We start from the raw sequence: 6,569 nt of genomic DNA on the forward strand, positions 1-6,569 counted from the left end.
CTCCAGCTATTTCCATTTGAAACCATTTTTTTTTCTTTTTAGGAATGCTCTTGTTGTCATTGTAATGTACGCTTTGATTCAAGCAGACCGAGCTGTAAGTCATGAAACCCATGTCCACAAGTATACAGTGGGAAATAATGTTCAGGTTGTCTAACCCTTGCAGCCGTGTCTCAAAATGTGACGTCTGATTTATTTTTTTGGAAGACAACACAAGGGGTAGATTTAGAGAAAGAGACATCATTTATATTGACTTGGATCATTTGTAGTGCGGTGGTTTAATTTGCTGACTTTTGTGCCGGTGTGATGGGATCAATTCAGACTCCAACTCCATGTGAAACTCAGGCCATGTCCACACAGGAAAGAAATGTGTGTGTCCGCACAGATCTTTTATTGTTTCTCTTTTTTGTCCACACTGAGCTACTGTTTTGAGTGCCTGAAAATTCTCTTTTTTTATATAAATTGAGTCCCAGAGTGAATACATTTGAAATCATTGTCCTTGTGTTTCCATGTTTTAAACACATAAGCATCTTTCCTAAGACGAAGGTTTTTAATACTGTTGTGTTGTTGTGTTCCCGTGACAGCATTAGAGCACCACTTCAGGGCTGGCATCTATGCTGCAGCATTTCAGCATCTTTATGTGGGCACAAGTTTCTTGGAATGATTTTTTTTTTTTTAAACAGGAAAAAAAAAGATCAGCTCAGTTTCTGTGTGGACACGGCCTGTTCGCCATGACAGACTAAAGAGTGCACGGGCTGATGAAAGTCCGCATATCTAATGCAGTGTAAGTAAGTGAGTATGGCAAATTTAGTGCACAGCAATGCAGGGCGGAAGCAATTGAGAAGGAAATTGAAAAGATGCATTGGACAAGGAAGTGCAAAAAGCTTTATCATATTGTATTGACAAGTCAGAAATGCAAAATGAAACAAAATGAGGTGTTAGATGTCTTTCCTCTGCTTGGCCCAGTCAACACAATGTCTGACAGTGCCTCTCTGAGTTGTGATCAATATTGACGTTGTCATCAAGCAGCTCTCTGGTAATGAGGAAGGATGGATGCGGGCGACAAGTTGTGAACAGAGTGTCTGTCCCGTACTGGAGAATATGAATACCGTCAATAATTCATTCATTTTCCGATCCGCCTTATCCTAACAAGGGTCGCGTGGGGTGCTGGAGCCTCAGCTGTCTTCGGGCAGTAGGTAGGGGATATCCTGAACCAGTTGCCAGCCAATCACAGGGCACACAGAGACCAACAACCATCCGCGCTCACACTCACACCTAGGGACAATTTAGAGTGTGCAATCAGTCTGCCATGCATGTTTTTGGAATGTGGGAGGAAACCGGAGTATCCAAAGAACCATGAATAATGTCCAATCATATTTTACCTTTCACCCATTACATAAGGTTTCTCTTTTTACAAGTTTACCGTACATTTAATTTGTGAAAATATGGAAGACGGTCAATTTCATAATGGTTTTAACCACAGAAAGTGTGCGTGTGTGCCAAATTGAGACAGTGCTACGTCATTAGGTTTGAGGGGAAGGTGGGGAGTGGGGGGGTGTTAAAAAAACGACTGGCACGTAGATTTACACATTAAAGTATTGCAAATACGTGTGAACGTACCTGCGACGTTGAGAGGTGGAAAAAAAAGCCAAAATGAAATCATCAAGTGCAGACATAATAATTTTAGAAATATTTACTTACTTAATTTTCAAACTTAGTGGTATAAATGTAGGCCAAATGCTACAAAAAAAAAAAAATTACTTGTGCATGCGCAAGCCAATAAATACCCTGTGGCATTATGAGGAAAAAAAAAGTACATGATTGCTTGTTAGATTTGTTTTCAAATGTTTAATCAAGTCAAATTCTTCAATTTTTCTGCATGTGGCCCACCATTAAAAATTCCAGTTGGTTACACCAGAATCACAACATTTTTGGAACACGCTGGATTTGACGTGTTGGTGACTCATTTTCTCCTTCCTCTGTTGCACCACCCACATTGGCATAAATTCTGATGAAATTAGAACGTAATGAATCAAGTCTGTCGGGTCATATGCCTTGGTGACAGTCAGAGAAACAACTCGCTCCCTCCTCAATAACGCGGCTTTGGTGGTATGTCTTGCCACCAGACATCTTTGACGGATCCGACACTTTCGCACATTTGATGTTTCTTGGGATTCATGAACGTGAAGGACGGCGTACTCGCTGTAGTCGTGGCCTATGCGTCTCTTTTAGATTGTTCTCCCTGCTCTGCCTGAAATATTGCCAGCAGATTACAGAGTAGCGAGAATGACAGTGGCTGCATTTCATATAAATGCTGTGAATACATAATGCATAGCGTTGCCTGCGTGAACCCTTTCACATGCTAATGCCAACCTTTCTGCAGATGTCTCCGAGGTACGCACCAGTGACTGAGGAATGCCTGCGAAGCGAATAAAAAGGAATAAAAATGGAATCCAATGCAAGGGGGGAGGGGACTCATAAGCAGTCATTGTGAGGTGCTGGTAATCAAGCATTATACCAAGATACATTAAGAAATAATTCACCCTTATCTCACGAGTTAAACGCGACAGTGGCGTACCTAAAGGTGGTAACTACTGTAGACTCAGAGGTTATGTGAAGTCATGCCCCGTTTAGCAAAACGTTTGCATATTATTATTAATACTATTATCAACAAAAAAAGACATACGAACAAAATGTCTATATGATGGTAAACGTTGTAATGGCATCTAATGGAATGCTTTCATTAACGAGACTGTTTACTGATTTATTCATGCACCTCACAGAGGAACAAAAACAACCGTTTCTTAGGAATTCAGTAGGATTCAATGTGCTTTATTATTAAATGTAAATTAATAAATCGATACTTATGTTTTAAGTTTTGTTTTGGGTTTTTTTAACTTTTGAATGTCATGAACAAGAGTCAATTTCTAATTCTGGTTCATTTTCGCACGTATGATTTTCTCTCCAAAATGGAGACACTTATTAATTGTCCAGCTATTTAGTTGTGGTGCACACATCAGTTGTTCAGTCTTCATTACGTTATTATTTCAGGCAGGTCCAGTCCGTCTCAGTTGTTGACGACAGCCAATCGGGACAATTCCACCATCCAAAACACTGTATGGTAACGTGCAGCGAGATGCTACGTGTGTTTGTGTTTTCTTAACTTCTTTTGTTCCTCAAACAAGGCATAAGGTGAGTTTTAGCTTCCACCGTTGACAGGGCCCTACTGACCTTCTGCCACCCCTGGGGTGCTAGAAACACTGGACAGGCTGCCATGGTCAGGGTCTTTGTTTACAGACATTTTCAGAGCAAAGCCTCACTTGTGAGAGCAGAGCAGTCACTTCCAATTCGCTATCGTTTTAACTCATGGAGAGTCAAGACACAAAACTGATCTCGGGCCAGAGATCCTTTACGGAGATGCCTGATACAAGCTTGAGTCGGAGGTCTCGGGTTTCTCCAGTGCTAGTGAGCATTCGCTGTCTTACGACTGTTGACTTTCCGGCCTGCTGCTATGTCTAAATAAACAATTCCGAGGTTTAGGCTAGCTCTCCCATCTACATTGTCACTACTCCTCACTCTTATCTGATCCGAGTCACAGAGAAAGGACAAATGCAGTAACAAACACATCAAGACAATCCTCCCCCCTGTTTCATTACAGAAAGTCATTTTTCAACATTTTTGCAAAGTAAGAGTTTTGGTGAGGCAGTCCATATGATCTTTTTTGAAAGGCAAAACGATTTTTTGGAGCATCAGGTATGCTCTCACACAAGCGGGATTAATTGAAAACTCTGAGAAACATTCAGATGATTTTGTTATTCCAATAGTTTAGAAAATCCACATTTTTTTTCTTTCTGAATGCATTTTAAATTGTATTTCAGTCACTGTAATTGCATTACACGTCACACCTGCGTCCGTTATCAAACCTCGATCAAGACAATAGAAACAATGAATGAGTGCTTCTTTATTGATTTGAATGAAATTTTAAAAGAAGTTATTGATTGTTCACAAACATGCCAATATGGCTACTAAAGACATATATTACCATCTTAATTTTTTCTGATAATGCAAGACTGCCTTTATGAATTAGTTAATTTTTCAACTCAAGGAGCGATGAATGAAAAGGGGGAAAGAAAATGGGCAATGAGGGAGCGCAAATGGCTGCTCTCTGAGGAATGATCCATGCAAAGGTTCTAACACACATTTCAGTGACCTATGAAGAGCATTATGAGGCCTGTGTCCACATCGGCCCGCCGCCCTGGTCATATGGCCCATCTCTTAAAAGTGGAATTGATTGAAAGAATTGATCTTCCCGAGGTTGGCAGACACGGCCCCAATAATTACCTGACGTAAATCTCTGCAATCACATATGAAATGTCAAGATCTCCAGCTCCTGCTCAGCCACTTGTCCTCGGTGGTCGCTATGGGCTCAGCCGACGCATGTTCTTCCTGATAAAGGCAGGTTTGAGATGAGAGAAAATGGTTTATCACATCGAATCCAGAAGCTGTGGAAGAAAGAGTAAAAGGTCTGCACATGGGGGTGAGGGGGGGGCAGTGTTATTTTGACTGAACTATTCAGTTGTCATCACAGAAAAGCTATGTATTGGAAAACATAACTTTTTTGTTCTTTCTAGTCAAAACAGCACTTGTCAAGGTGAAGTCAGTTAAAGACAATACAGTGTGATGCGATATTTGGAGGCAAACGTTGAATGCACATGCACAGCACGCTCAAAAATTTCACTGTAAAATATTTATTAAGTTACGGTCTCCCCATTCAAACCTGCTTCTCAAGAATAACCGAATAGAACAAATGTGTTCATGACTGAACTGTGAGCCTCTAATTCCTCGAGACGGAACTGATAGCAAACCTTTTTTTCTGCCTTAAATTGTATTTCTGTATTTAAATTGTCTTTAAATTGTGACAATATACATTTGATGTAGCGTGAATCAAACTCACTCACTTTAAGACTAAAGTATCTTGATTTATGTGGTCTCTATATATTATAAACTGGCTAGCTTATTGTTACACTTTTATGAAGATATAATGTTGATGTGAAGATGTTACTTGTACGTGTCATTAACTGTCGTCACCTTCATTATTTCCTATGGTTTTTTGAAATCTTCACAAATTGGTTGTCAACAAGTTTTCTTGGAAATATATTGTTAAAGGTTCCACTTTATATCCAGTACATTATGCATTGCCTGATGAGAGCGCTTTGTGCAAGGGTGATGTGAGGCTTTGCATTCATACACATGCACCCAACAGCTGAGAAGATGAGCGCCAGTCTCTGATTCAGTGTTATTCATAAGGCCGCTCGTTCTTGGCTCAATAGGCAGTGAGTATACACAGGCCGTCACGGAGGCCCAAAAAGCAGCTGCGGAGATGGGAGGGTGAAGGATTAAGGCCAGAGCCTTGTTCAGATGGGGCATTTCCATGACAGTGAGCTGCAGCACAGCTTAAAAGCCCGGCCCTGTTTATGCTTTTTGGAGGAGAAGCCGGAATCCCTCCCCGTGACAGATGGCCTTTCAGCCACAAACTGCAGTGTTTAGACATAGCTTGCTCTGGGGCAAGACTGTAAAGCTCTGATGACACAGCATTCGGCAAACAACTCCCACATGCAGAGGTGGTGGTCACAGAAAGCACACTGGCTGACCCGCGGACTAACCAAATGACCGGGGAGTCTGATGTGTGGGAGCCGGAGAGGGAGGTGGTGGGGGGGCAGGGGGCAGTACAAGGACACAAGCGATAATGACGGTCTTGGAAACCGAAGAAGTGGCTTGGTTTGAAGATATGCAACACAACTCAATTTAGATTCAATCCAGCACGCTCTCGAGCGTTTGCTTACCACGGACAAAACGGCCTTGACTGAATCAATATGGTCTGAAAAATTAGGCATCGTGTCTGCTTTTAATTAAGCGGCTTGCTAAATTTGGTCAGCTGAAGAGTAAAGAGATTTCTTTATAGGCAGGCAAGGCAAAGCAGCCGATTTTGCGTTAGAGGGTAAACAGTGAGTGAAAAGGACCAGCTGCTGGAGAGAATTAGCCCAGTCTCATCTGATCCAACACAAACCTAGTCCTGCTTACGCTCAGAAAAAAATCTGCCCTGACCTAGTCTGACCCTTCATACAAAGCCAGAGAGGCCCCAGGGGCAGTGAATTAATTGCAGCCCACTAAGCCTGATGCACCGTATCTTAAATAGGAATGAGTTGCAGGCTCAGGAGAGCTGCTGACCGGACAAGAATAGGCCAAAAAAGGAAATGTGTTCAAATTGTGTGTAGAAGACAAACATGCTGGGAATGTTTTTGCTCTGAGGGCTATCCCAACAAAGACAGATTATGTAGTTCACAAGGTTGCACACTCACTTGCACACAGGTACAAAAAAACGCCGGAGACTTTGAGGTATGCTGGTTGACTTCTGATTTCTTTGGATTTTGCAACATTTTTTTTTGCCACAGGAAATGGTGAAAATACACCACGATCAAACACTTGTCATCAGTCATTCTGTCGAGCAAAACATTTCAACTGTTTCAGGTTTTTGATAATGGCTGCAGATGAACCCCTGCACACTCGCGATT

The 6,569-nt window shown here is 41.7% G+C and overlaps 1 long non-coding RNA gene across 1 annotated transcript; it reads right to left on the reverse strand.

The window, feature by feature from the left end:
- Window positions 1–1,888: 1,888 nt before the first annotated feature.
- On the reverse strand, window positions 1,889–4,385 carry LOC147196184 (uncharacterized). The gene is made up of 3 exons (XR_015102733.1): window positions 4,339–4,385; window positions 2,371–2,416; window positions 1,889–2,248 (listed from the first exon to the last, which is right to left on the reverse strand). It is a non-coding gene; the product is annotated as an uncharacterized LOC147196184 (long non-coding RNA).
- Between the last annotated feature and the right edge of the window lie 2,184 nt (window positions 4,386–6,569).

The sequence above is a fragment of the Hippocampus guttulatus genome, chromosome 13 (assembly GCF_054856545.1).
Source record: "Hippocampus guttulatus isolate MCC_2025c chromosome 13, RoL_Hgut_1.0, whole genome shotgun sequence".
NCBI classification, from domain to species: domain Eukaryota; kingdom Metazoa; phylum Chordata; class Actinopteri; order Syngnathiformes; family Syngnathidae; genus Hippocampus; species Hippocampus guttulatus.